This window comes from Centroberyx affinis, unplaced genomic scaffold (genome assembly GCF_046629955.1).
Source record: "Centroberyx affinis isolate AG114_WGS23_722 - 3 ecotype Tasmania unplaced genomic scaffold, CSIRO-AGI_Caff_v1 ptg000112l_1, whole genome shotgun sequence".
Classification (NCBI taxonomy): domain Eukaryota; kingdom Metazoa; phylum Chordata; class Actinopteri; order Beryciformes; family Berycidae; genus Centroberyx; species Centroberyx affinis.
In genome coordinates this window covers 75,164-89,864 of record NW_027278814.1, presented here as the reverse complement: position 1 = coordinate 89,864, position 14,701 = coordinate 75,164, and positions in this window count along the sequence as shown.

The window sequence follows — 14,701 nt, the reverse complement described above, 5'->3', positions numbered from 1 at the left end:
ATGCCCCCCCCCCCCCCAGCACATACAGCTTCAGAGCAGGGAGACATGTTCAAGCATGACTGGAAACGCAAGATACCCACTTGATGCAACAAGTGCAGAAACACACCATACATGACTACACGGGAGCTGGAGGAGAACATCACATAATGTGATACAAAGGAACCTGACAGGGAGTGGCAAGACACGACAAGACAGCAGGTTGTATAATATCACAGCCAAACCAAGCACATCAGTAGGAGTGAACACACACTGTGCCATGCACTTGTGTCAGTCAGTCAGTCAACACAGACATGCAAGTGGTGCTCCTTTCTCTTTCTCTCTCACTCCTTCCATGCAAACATCGCCTCTTTTTAATCTTCCAATTCCTGGGTCTCCATGACAACAAGATCATACCATGCAGAAAACATTGATCGGGGAGTGAAGGCAATACCAAGGGTTCTGCACAGAAGGCCTCACAATGCAGTCAATGCACTCTGCTGCGTAGGCAGACCACTTCATTATAGCAGCTTAGTTAAATGATGGAGAAAATTTTAAATCATTTTACTGAAGATCTAGTCTGGTGTTCTTTAAATGTTTTTGTTTCTCTCTGTTTCAATGAACGAAGGCTTTCTGAAACAAAGGAGTAACAAAAGAAAAGAAAGAGCACACCAACCTTCTCGAAGCTCTGAGGAATGGAGGGGGGTTGATGCAGAACACAATGACGTGAGGGGGAGAGAGAGAACGGGGAAACACAGAGAGAATAAAAACGGCCAGCGCAAAGCCACACGCTCCACTGCACCTCGCGCACACACAAACCCACACTCGCACACACACACACACACACACTCACACTCTTATACATCACACACACACCCCTCCGATCCCACTTAACATAAAAACTAGAACTCAGATCATACATCGTGGTCTTACAACCATAAGCCGGTGATACACCAGCACCCACAGTCCAGTGGCTAGAATGAGCTAAAGAGGGATCATGTGGGTGGCATAATGAAGCCATTACTGCAAATATATGGAAGTAGAAATAGCAGCCTGGTGATTGTTTGACTTCCAGTTACATAGAAATTCTTTAAAAAAAACATCTGTACATTTTGTGCACAGCATTGTGGCATCCCTCTTAATTTGCCTCTAGTACAGAAACCATTTTAGCAGATAGATCAGTGATGTTTCCATGCAGTTAAACCAAGGTGTGCTCCCAATTCTATGATCAATTGGTTGCTGGGAGCCGGCACCTAGGTTTAATAAAGGTGGACTTGTTAAGGGTGGTTTTGAAAAATACAAAACAATAAGATAAACATATATTATAGACAATGGATGGGTTAGTATTACTTTTTAGTTTAAAGGTAAGTGTACTGCAGTAATGGAAAGGAAATAGCTTTATTAATGCCAACAGCACCTTAACAGTTGTAGAGTTTTTTTGTGTGCGTGTGTGTGTGTGTGTGTGTGGGGGGGGGGTGTGTGTGTGTGTGTGGGCGTGTGTGTGTGTGTGTGTGTGTTTCGAGTGCAGGTCCTACCTCGCACATATAGGTTGGCGGGGGAAGAGTAGCGCACGCCTTGAGAGTTGGTGGCCACACACTCATACTTCCCTTGGTCCGTCTCCTCGCTGTTCTCTATCTGTAACGCTCCTGAAAGAGAGAGGGAGACAGACAGAGAGAGACAGAGAGAGAGAGTTTAGTTGACTTTGTAGACAATATGTTTCTGCTCTCTGTCTGCCTTCCCTTGCATCCTCTCCTTTTCATCCAGATTTGTTTGTCCTTGGGTCTCTGTCTGTTTCCGTTGCCCTTCCGCTGTGCTGTGACCCTGGGGTATCCTCTCTTCTATTGCCTCAACATCCAATAAATTCAGTTTTGTCTTATTTTTTTTTTGCACCTCCTGAATGTGCTCGACTCTGATATAGTCGTGTTTTAAAATAGAATGCATTTTCCTCTTCCTCGCTCCTCTTTTCTTTTCTCTTCTTCCCCCTCCTCCTCCTCCTCCTCCTCCAGACACGACAACACATTCAGAATTCAAAAATTCATTCCAAAAGTTTGGCAGTCAAAAACAAGTCCCAAAATGACTTTGTATAAACTCAGATGACACTTAAAGGCTCTTTTGTCGCATACCTTTACAAGCTAGCGATTCCTCTCCTGCAACAGGCTCACTCCTGCCAGGAAGAAGCCCCGTTTCTATCTTGGCAGTGAACTGCCAGCGACTACACAGGCTCACCCTTAGGCGACGAGCCGATGAAGCTCTTTAACTCTTCAACTTGTTTCACTTCCTCCATTTTTTATGCTCCCGCCCTGATAAACAGCGTCTCCTTAAACGTGCTATAATTACACGCCCTATTCTTCAGGTATTCTTTTGTTTTACAGGGTGCTATTCTCACTGCGCATTTTTGTTTTTGCTAAGGGCCTTTTGAATTACTAGCGGTGAGTTTTTATTTCCTCTCTCAGCCCTGCTCTGTCACACACACCTCATATGAAACAGACTTTGACATGGAGCCCGAGGAGGCAGCACAAAAGCATGGATTACACTCTGCCGCATTGCACAGAGAGGGAATTGACACGAAACAACTGAAAACACACACACACACACACACACACACACACAGCACAGACACAGGATAAGAATGTGGCACACAGGCGTGTAGATAAATAGGCGCCTGCATCACACACACGCACGCACACACACACACACACACACACACACACGCACAGCTGCTTTAAGTCTGATACAAAGCTTAGGGTAGAAGCACTGTGACTGACAAAAGCACAATGTTTGTCTGACAGACTGAAGATTTTCTGTGACTGTCTACCAGTGTAGAGAGACAACGATAACAGGGATCTGCCTGGTGAGTGAGTGGGGCAAAACAGTAGATATGGCATGCTCTTACATTGGATTTTGACGAGACTAAATCGGACATACACCCATGCACACACACACACACACACACATACACACAGCCTGTGATCCCACTGGCGACAATTTTCACTGCTCTGCCTAATGAAGGATAAGCCCAGGCCAGAGCACAAAAAGACTCCATGAATAGAGACAGGTTGTGTGTGTGTGTGTGTGTGTGTGTGTGTGTGTAGCTGATCTGTAGAGGCTGGAGTTGCAACAACATGTTTTTGGGGAGCTCAGGGGAGGAAAAGTTTGACTCGCTACAGTCAGCCAGGGTGCAAGTGTGTGTATGTGTGTACGCGTGTGTTTATTGAGCTGAGGCCCTGCTAGCTGAAGCTGTCATCTATTTGCCTCTCCCTTCTGCAGTTGCATGAAAGGAAAACAACTCGTGCCCTCCTCTTTCTCTCTATCTTTCCATCTCCCGTGTCCCCATGGTATAGGGCAGAGTTGGGAGATAAACAGGAATAAATTATCTGCGCTTACAAGCAGAGCTCTCCTCCGCGAAGAGGTAGAGGGAGAAGGAGCGGGTGAGAGAGAGAGAGAGAGAGAGAGAGAGAGAGAGAGAGAGAGAGAGAGAGAGAGAGAGAGAGAGAGAGAGAGAGAGAGAGAGAGAGAAGACAGAGTGGAGGAGAGATGGAGCTGGACAGGTGGAGCCTCGCAAACAAGAACTCCTCTGACAGCTGGAAACAGCTCACATGGCTAACCATCAGCAGAAATTCTAAATCGGCAATTGAAATCCTGTTTTATGCAAAGTGTGTCATTACCATACATGGAGAAAGACAGGTGTACAGTATATATGAGCATATAATCAGGAGCTGCAGTCACTTATGCGCGTGCGCGCACACATACACACACACACACACACACACGGGGTAGACAGACAACTGGCAATGGACAGACACGACGAGAGTCAGCGAGGGAAAAGCAGGACAAAAATCTGACAAAAAGGGAAAGTGAAGGATAACAGAAAATAGGAGAGAGAGGCAGAACAGTTTATTAGAGTCTGGAAGCTGCTGACGGGCCCAGAATGAGATGTGACTTCAGTAAACTGAGCTGCTATGAACTAGGGGAGGGTGTATTATGTCTGCTGGGCTGGGACCCAGCCGATCAGATGACAACAGATACTGGTAACCCGATACCTCTGCCAGAACATCTAGGTCAAGCAGATCACCCCGGGTCCAGTCTCCACCATGGTGGGAAATCAATGTTTTGGTCAACCGGACACTGTGGCTGGATAATACTCACAGCCTAGCAGTCAATATGTTTTTTATCAGCCACATTTATAAAATGAACTGGAGGAAATGAGTAAATGATGTTAACACATGTTCAGTTGCACACATTAAGGACCGAGGAAGTAGTTTACTACTCAACCATGGATACTAAATTATCCTGGCATGTGGACACAAAAATGTATAAACTAAAGCCCCAATCCAAGATTTTTAAAGCCCGGTTAGACTGGTTGTGTACGGCTTCTCTGCAGATTTGTCTCTAACACGGCCTACAATACTTCCTTCAAACTAACATGAAAATAATAAAATAAAAAAATAAAAACAGAGAAAGGTTTTTAGACTATACAAAAATAACAAGCTACTGCATCACATACATTTATAATTCATAGCTCCCACATTTCCTGTCAATCTAGCAACATGAGCCAAGCTGTGGAAGAATTCACCTGCACCTTGCTGAAATTCATGCAGAAGGGCAGCTAATAGAGTGGTGATACAAAACCAATTACTTTTACATAAAAGGTTTGGTAATTCAATGAAAAAATGCTATACAAGGGTCACATGCGAAAGTGGCTGGTAGAATTAAGTGGGTTACCCATCGCCACTCTTTAGCCCCATTTGCCTAATGACAGGTGTTTATTTCCCTTAATAAAACCACTAGCACAAGATTAACTTTAACACAAAATACAAGCTAATGTAATATGAAAATTGCAGTTGCAGACATTTGATATTTGAGTGCAGATAGGACAAAAGGTATGTTTTCATCCGAGCCATCTAATCAGGGACTGATCTACACCTGGGACTCCAGGTGAATGCAATTAACTGCAATTAACTGCCTGGAAGGACTGAAAACCAGCAGCAGTCTGGTCCTGAGGACCAGGATTGAGAACCAATGGGATAAGTGTTAATGAGTCAATGTAGATGGGAAATACTGCATTCAGCAATGATAGGGAATGGTGAGTGACACAAAACGATGTGGAGTATCATGTAGGTGTTATAAAAGGCTATCTGGGATGAAAATATAATTAAGTCATAAATGTTTACAAAATTGACCTTGGTGTGTTGTTGCCTTTAAGACACTAAACAGTGTCTTTACGTTTTTAGTGTTTCCCTTCTTGCCCCTGGTCCCGGAGGCAAGTGGCCTAAACCATAACCATGACCATAACCATAACCCTTGATCAGATCAGAGTCCTCAGCTCAGGTTGACAGGTCCATCCGTTACCCAGCAGTCAACCTCAGGGTCCATATTGCGAGCCATCTGTTAGAGCGTAGGTCTAAGTAGGGTGTTACGTGCTTAGGTAAACTCTGCAGCTCTCAGTCCCAAATGTCAGAGATAGATAGATAGCTTGTCACAGTTCTCCTCACGCACATCCAGACTGGCACAGCAGATGGCCTTGAAAGAAGACGGATGTCTGCATTGAGGTATAAAAGATGTCAGGAAAAGTTCAACACTATACTGGACCATATGCTTCTGCCCTCGGGAAACGGATGTGTGTGTGTATGTGTGTGTGTGTATGTGTGTGCCTCTCTGTATGTATGTGTGGACGGCATAGGTTTGGATGGTACCTGCAGTGGGAAGATACCACACATGATGGATACTGTGGGGCTTTAGAGCGGCTAAAGAGTCGTCTTGTTAGGATTTGAGTGCAGTGGTTTTCGATATAATTTTTCATCCCGACCCACGTAGGGCCATCAAAATGTTCTCAAAATCCAATAGAGAAGGAAAGGGAGAGAGAAAAACAATGTTTGCAGCCCAAAACAGAGCCTTGGCTGGGGCCCAAAGAGAGCTGGCAGGGACCCATAACATCAGAGGCTCGGCTTGGAAGGTGCCCCCATTAAGTAGATCTTAAAGGTTTGTTTCATCCATAACACGTCTGAGTGTTATTTTGTCCCGAGCTCTGGTGTAATTGATTTCCCCCAAGTCAATTCACTGCAGTCTTTCAGTCTTTTCATTATATTTTGTCGTAATGCTTTGTGGTGATTTGAAATCCAATGAAGTCCTATAGCACAGCTCACACAGGCTTTGGTTGTGCAATTGCTCCATCTGCTTGATTTTATTGATTTGTTGCCTAACTAACATGCCGGTGAATCCGTGTCCTGTCCATGTGACAGACGCCCTTCAGAGGACAAATTTAAAGTCTCGAATCAAGTGAAACATAGGTTACAATTTTGTGATATAAAAATAAATATTTAAAGTGCCCCTTTAAGGTTCTGCTCATGGTGTGGAGAAAAAGCTGCTGAAATAAATGAGAAAAAATAGGAAGAGGAAAAAAACCCACTTGTTTTGTTTAGTTATACACTGAGAGGGTTGAAGAAGAGGCTGTGTTACACACTTGCTCCAAGGCAACCTACGTTTTTTCGTATACTATCACGAGGGGGTAGAAAAACATTTGCAGAGTGTTTATCCTGATTACAAATCTATAAATACAACTATTACACTGCTCCCTTTGGCATGTCTCCAACGGACATGCTGCTAATAAAGACTTATAATTAATTCTCTTATGGTGGTTTACCTTGATTTTGCATTGTGGGACTTGGCAAACTTTTTTCTACTGCTTTAAACCTCATACTTTTTACCATGCAGGGCTCCAGCAGAGCGGATTGAATGTAGACAATTAGTTCTGAATAGTTTTTGTGAGTGTATCTACTGGATCAGTGTAAAATTCATTCAGCAGCAAAGCCCGCTCCCCGCACACCTCATCCCACCCACCCGCACTGCAGAATATTTTCCACTAGGGCAATTACAGTACAGGTATGCCATATATCACAATAATAAGTATCCATTTTTAGATGACAGTAGGTTACTGGAACTGATATTGGGAATAAGTCTGGGAGCAAATCTCTTGGTTCCCGCGTGGAAATTAACGGCCGCCTCCCAACGCTACTAAAAATTCAAGAGGAAGTTTGAGAGCTTGAGAATAAATCAATTTACAGGGCAGCCAAATTTCAAACGGCGTAATGCCAGACTGTGCATGCGGAAGTGTAGACACGTGGTTGACAAAGGGCAGCAGTGATCAGTGAAGGATATTGGCTGACAACGAGGAGATATCAGAGCTGCCAGAGAATATGGATGAAGTAACAACAAAATGGTTTCGCACCACCATCACTTTCACCCCCCCCGCTCAGTGAAAATGGCTGAGAAAATACCTCTGCTTACTACAGGAGACACTGTATCATCTACAGAGAGGAGCGCAAAGAAAGCAGAACAAATCGTGTCAAGTACAAGCTACAAGATTTCTCTCCTTTCTCCATCTTCATCCCTCTTTCTGTCTCTCACTAATTTACTCCTTTCCTCTTTCTCTAACAGCATAATTACAACCTTCCCTCCCCCCCCGTATCCCAAGTGTTTCTGGATAAGAGGAGCATCAGTTAAACGCCTAATGTCAACAAACTTCCTCCATCTATCAAACAGACCTCCATCCAGCATGATGGTGGTTATGCGCAGGTCGAGTGTTATATGAAATGTTTATTGCAATGCATAGTTATTTTAGTACTGTGTGTTTGTTAATGTGTTCTGCTGAATCACAGTGCAGCATATATCAGGACTGGCATTTACTATGACTTATTTTTATTGCTTATGCTGCCACCAATTTGCCACCATGTTTTTTTTCACATTCATGCTCCACATTGGAAATACATCTCTGCCTTTAAAGTGTCATCCTTGACTATGTTTTAGATGCATTGTTTGTTTTAAATTTGTCAAAATAAATTAAATTCACACTGAAATGACTCACTTTAAATTGTTCATCTTTTTAGCCCATTTAAAATATCATACCATACACCTAGTTGGCAATTTATGCCACAAAAAACCCAAAACAAAAACATTTTCTTGCATTTTTCTATAAAGATTTCATTATTTTTACTTCCCTGGAAAATCTTTAGTGGTGACTTCATTCTGCACCAGGAGGTGTACATAAAAATTCCAACCAATAAAATCATCATCACAATCTCGCCCCTCCACCCTTCCCATCAGATAAAACTGCCTTTCTCTCCCTTACTAATATCCCACTGGTTTACACTTTTCAATGATCCCTCCTCATGTTATGTCCCGCCCCAACATCCTGTTTCAGCAGAAAATAAGCAAGATGCTCTCACAATGCGGTTTCATCGTGACTTTAAATCCCTCTCCCCTCCATCTCACCTGAGCGGAGCTGTTTGATGCGGCCCTGGCTGCTGCTGGGGTCCACGGGCAGGAAGTCTTTGAACCAGGAGATCTCTGGGTCTGGGATGCCACTGGCAGCGCACAGCATGGTGGCTGTCCTCGTCCGCTCCACCACCTTCAGCTGGGGGCCCATGTCTATACTGGGGAAGCCAAACGGCAACAGGTCCTCTGGAAGGATGGAGAGAGGGAGAGAGAGAGAGAGACAGAGAGAGAGAGAGAGAGAGGATTTAGAATTGACAACACATTCAAAATTCATATCAAAGTTTAGCAGTCAAAAATGGCTCCAAATGGTTCCCATAAGGATTTTAATGGTATAAAAAAGATTGAAGAGAAAGAGACAATCTGGAGATACTTTAAAGTAAATTCATTACAACAATTACAAAAAAATATTTCTTTACTTTTCTCTATTTGGGTGTGGAGAGGTGATCTGCAGCGCAATGGCTAAACAAACACAAGACTTTGGTTTCTCTGCTTGCGCGGAGACGACAGCGACCGCGCCGTTCACTGAATCCACTTTTCTTTGACTTCCTTCCCTTCTTCTGCGGTGAAATCTAAGACTCGCTCTCACACGCTGCGATGTGAGAGCTACTGTTTTCCCCCCGTTAACATCTGCAGGCCCGTGAAAGTGGAGATACTAGCGGAGACAGTATCCTTCCTCATCAAAAGCCGCGTGTTTGTTCCCACAGCTAGCTAGTCATTAGACGGCCTGGCAGGCGGGCGCGAGCACAGCTAGGTACAGTGTGTCTGACAGCCGCGAACAGGCTATTTCTACAGGAGTGTAAATGTACCGCCCAGTCAGCGTGAGTTACACTTAGACTAACCGCACGTTCACGAATACACACGCACACACACGTGCAAACACATATCTGGTATACGGCGGTGGCGGCGAACCCTGGGCTTTCCATGGTGTGGCTTTGTGTTATGTGCTGGTAACGATTCCTGTCTAATAACTATGCAGAGAGCTGCTCAGAAACAGCAGTAGCAATTAGAAGCTGGGATCAAGAGGAGGGGTAGGGCACTGGGGGTAATAAGGACTTGTTAGCAGTAATTGTTAAAATGTACCAACGATTAGAGGGGCTGATCTGGGATGTGTCTGCATGCGTCTGGGTATGTCTGATTGTGTTGGGGGTCAGTGGATGAGTGTGTGTGTGTGTGTGCGTGTAGGTGTGCACATATTTGTTTCTATGGCTCTGGTCTTGTTTGCATCTTCGCCCATTTGTGGGACGCGTGGAATAATGTACAGTGACAAGTCCACGCATACCCATGGACAAGGGGCAAATTAAGGTGTGCATGTACCCACACAGTCTTACACAGACACACACACACACACACATACACAGGCACAGGCACACACGCTTTCTCTAGTGAATGGGATTAAGCATCTCAGTGACAACAGTCCAGATGGCCAGACACGTAATCAAGCATCCATCAGCCCTCCTGCTTCTTCCTCTCCTTCCCCTTTTAACCACTCTCTCTCTCACACACATACACACACACACACACACACACACACCTCCCCCATACCTGCTACTGTAATTATACATTCCACTTTCCTACAGCAGAGAAGCAATTACCAAGACAGCAATTTGCTTGGCTAATAAATCAAACCCACAGGAGCCTCTTGATTTTCAAGCACAACAAAACCCACTAAAAGTTTGCTCGCTCAAGCCCGGCATCGCTGACAAATCTGCGGCGTACTGAACCGAACACAATCCGAGACACAGACCGCGGGTATCGTCAACTGTCTGTGTGTTTTTCCTCTGTTTCTCTCCTCCGGGCCCCCCGCTACCTATCCACATGACGGACGTGTACCATCTGTTTCCACACACTCTGCGACGGGGAAGGGAGACGGAGCGGCGATAGGCGCTATCGCTCTCTCCGCAGAGATCGGCGTTGGAGAGACCCTGTCAGATAGGATTGTCAAGCCGCTGCTGATAACACGGCTAAGAGGAGGAAGGAGAGGAGAAATGTCACGAGAAGCAGGTGAGGGGTTCGGGACAAAGGCTCAGAGAGGGAGAGAGAGCTCGGTGACGACGAGCCGGACGGGCCACTGCTAGAGCTCAGGTGGCGATCAGACCGCAGGCCTCCCTCCTGAACTCAGCTGGCCAGGCGACTCGCTAACCGAGGAGGGGGGGGGGGGGCGACAATCCCTCCCACCCACCTACCCCCCCCCCCCCCCCCCCCCCCCCCACAGCCGCCCCTGGCCGATCAATGCTAATGACCCGCCTGAATGGAGGCTGGTGGTACGGCCATCGACAGGACGGGGGGGGAAGAAAGGAGGGAGAGCGGTAGATCGATGGGCAGGTCAGGAGGCGAGCTCCCCCGAGGCGAGAAATATGCAAGGCCTACATCTGCTACCCCCCCACCCCCCCTCCTGAGAGGGTTCAGATGGTCTTTTTATCACCCCGCCGGCTACCGCTACATGGACTCCCTGGCTGTTAATTAGAGCACGCCACTGCAGTGGGCTCGAGGGGGGGCGGAGGTGCATCTGTGCGTGTGTGTGTGTGTGTGTGTGTGTGTGTGTGTGTGTGTGTGTGTGTGTGTGTACACGTGTAGGGGGCTGGCTCTGTATTTCCATCAGGTCTTCATCAATGCTGAAAATATAGAGTAGAGGTGGACTTGGGCCAAGGCATGGTCATTAGATAGAGATAAGAGACAGAGAGGGACAGATGGGTACACAAAAAATTATGATAGATAGATAGATAGATAGATAGATAGTAGTGGACATTGAAGTACAGTTCAGTGGAGAGAGGAATAGAGAGCTACAGGTATTCAGCCTGGCTCCTGGATGAGTCAGCGGCTGCTTGAAATAGATACTGCAGGCATAGCCTTGATCATGCTTTTCACCAAATGAATCATTTATCAAATACAAACACTGCTGCGCAAAACTACAGCTTATTTTTCATCTCCTGGTTAAATTGATAAGACAGCCTATGGAAAAATGTGTGTGTGTGTGTGTAAACAGTTTGTGTGTCAACAGCGTTTGAGGGAACATTGGCAAGGGCCAACCAGCATTGTTCCCTGGGGTTGTGTGTGTGTGTGTGTGTGTGTGTTTGCGTGTTTGTGTTTGTGTGTATCGAGAGGTTGGAAGCGTAAATTCTGGCCTGGTTGTGTTTGCAGAAGGGCAATCAGGCCTGGTGCCGAAACCAGACACTGCAGCCAACCAGATCTGGGCAAATATGCAACTGCCACACACACATACACACACACACACACACACAGAAGCATAATGCACACAATACAAACAAACAAACATGAATCCAGTTTTTCTTTTCCTCTCACTCTTTGAATCTCCCTTTCACACACACCTAAACACTCTCTCTCTCTCTCACACACACGCGCACACGCACACGCACACGCACACGCACACGCACACGCACACACACACACACACACACACACACACACACACACACACACACACACACACGCACGCACGCACGCACACACACACACACACACACACACACGCACGCACAAACACTCACTCCCACTGCATACAATCATCATTGTCCTGGTTAGAAACAGGTTGCCTATTCATCTTTCAGTCCATTTCAGTGGAAAATGGCCCTGTGTGTGAGAGAAGCCTGAATAAAAGCAGATCTCTGGGAGCCCTGATTCAGGATTAGCCTGCTGCCACTCCGCAGTCATCAGAGGCAGTAATACTATGACTCCTATAGACTGCAGGAGGGCTGGAGGGGAGCACTTTAAATGCTAATGGCCCTTTATGATAACGGATCACAATACGATGCCGACTCAGACTTCCCATCGTAGATCAATCCCACCAAAGCCCCCATGTGTCCCGACCATCCTGAGCCCCACTTAGCCTCTCCTTACCTTCCCGGCAGCCAGGGACTGAACAAACCCACCAAACATCATGTACAAGCTGATCCCACACACACACACACACACACTTGCATACACACATGCACGGAAAAAGACACTGCAAGAAAGAGGAAGGAGGAAAGAGCTAGAGACTATATGACAAACGGAGAGAGAGAGAGGGAGAAGGGAGTACATGTGATGAAAGAGCTGGTTCACCACTAAAGGAGTGTAATCCTCTTGCAGGCTGACTTGATATTCTCAGTTGTTTGCAGACCAAAATGCTGCTTGAGCCGCCGGCCTGCCAATGCAGCAGACTGCCTGGGGGGAATCACTGATCTGACTCTGTTGTTCACATGAAGGGTGTTTGCCGTGGTGGCAGAACATCCCCCCCCCCCCCCCCCCACATCCCCCCATTCCTCCCCTTTCCCTCGCCTTCCTTTCTCCTAAAATGGGACACTGGGAGGTGAGTATAATCAGGATTACTCTGCACAACCTAAACACACACATACACGTATGCACACACACATACACATACGTACATAAACGAAGAAACACACGCAAACACACCCTCCTGTGTGTCACGCGTGCGCGCGTACACACACACACACACACACTGCTGCAGTGATGAGAATCTCTCGCCCACCAGAGGTTTTCAAACATGCAGAACTGCAGATATTCAGATCTCCTGAAGGCAGAACAACACAACTGCAGTGTCCATAGAAAAGAGCAGTTTGGGGGGACGGGGGTGGCAGGGTGGGTGTTAGAGAGGCTATAAAGATGCAAAAAGAGGAGAAGAGAGAGCGTGAGAGAGAGTGAGGATAGACAGCGAGGGGCAGGCAGAATAGATGGCCAAGAAAATGAAAGAATGAATAAAACAAGAGAGAGAAAAATTAGAAACCGCCATAGCTGCGGGCAGAAAGAAGAAGCAGGTGGGGAAAAAAGGGATAGAAGAAGAGAGGTAAAGGGAGGGGTGATGCGTGACAATGACGGTGAAGGCCCAAACAAAAAACAACATGAAGCATCTCCAAACATCTCACTGACCACAACCTGCCACACCTCCGTCCATTAGGCGGCCTACAGAGCAGTGGCCCACATCCTGTGGCCGACCGCAAGGCCCTCGCACTGCGCGCTGCAGCTATTAGTGTCGGTCAGCCATTACACAAAATGATGAGATAGAAAACAGCAGGGGATGAATAGGAAGCTCTTCAGTGGAAGTGGATGGGTTTGGGTTGGTAATGGAGAGCCTTGTTTGTAGCTCAGTGGTTTTTGGATTTTTTCCCTGGTGACCCGTGTCTTCAAAAGATTGACCCAAAGAAGATTTTGGAGGCTTTTTGTGCACTTAATACCATTCTTAGATGACTGCAGTGTCAATCTTTCAGCCTAGTTTAAGATTGCAGGGATGTATAGCTTTGGCAACACACTGTAAAATAGCCAGTAGACCTTGGATAGCAATTTCTCGAGAATAATTCTGGGACTTTTTGTTATCTGTCTGCAACCCACGCCTTTGCATCACGATCCAGTACTTGAAAAACTAAACTATCACTCTCTTCTCCTCTCTTTCCATCTTTATAGTCTCTCTAACACCCATCTTATCTTACAGCTTACGGTTCTGAATGTGGTTGGTAATGTGGGTCGATTTTTGTCAACATTTTGCTTAGAATTATAAGGTTCCATCTGACTTTTTTTTATTTTTTTACAAAAATTGAGTTATCTACATATTCATGATCTTTGAATGTTACTTTAGGTTCGTGTGGTGTTAGTCTTTTTTAGACAGGACATTTTGGGGTTAAATATTTAAAAAGATAGAAAAACAACAGCTTCTCCAGATGGGATGTCAAATCTTTGATGCTCAATATCTCAGAACCGCTCTCCACCCAGATAGAAACTGATTAGAGAGAATGAGAGACGGCTCATTCCATTGTCACAGAGGGGGACAGAGGACATCACGGTACACAGATCACAGTAAGAGAAAAGTTTACTCAAACAAGACATGCACACACACACGCCTGCATGTTCAAACACAAACTCGCACAGTCTCTCTCCCTCCCTCCCTCCCTCTCAGACAGACACACACACACACACATACACACACACACATAGAGGCTCGCCCTGGAGGTGTAGTTTATGTGGTAATGTGCTGTAGACTGGGGCTGTGTGTGTAGCGATGATGGGCTCGGTAACAGATGGGCAGGAGTCTATTCCCCAGGCTACCAGCCTTCTGCTTACCACACGGCCCTGCCAACTCCACATTCCTCGTTCATCTCCTTCACTTCCACAGCCGCTCCCCGACTCCTCCGATATCCCGTTTCATCTCTATTGTTTCACGCCATGCCGAGCTGTTCCCCGGCTCACCCTGCCTCCACCCCTCACCCTCCATCTCCATCAAACTCCGTCTCACCTCTCCTCAACTCCCTCCACTCCCCTCTCTGCCCTGTTTCCCTCTCTTCCTCAACTTCCCCTAGCAGAAATGGGTCGCCTGCCAAATCAAGGCTTAATCCCCTGATTTTGTTTTTTTTTTTCCATGTAGGAACAACCCATGCAGCCATCCCTCTATCCCTCCATCCTTTCCTGTCGTGCTGGGCGGCGGGCCAGTGCCCAGATCCCAGGCGCC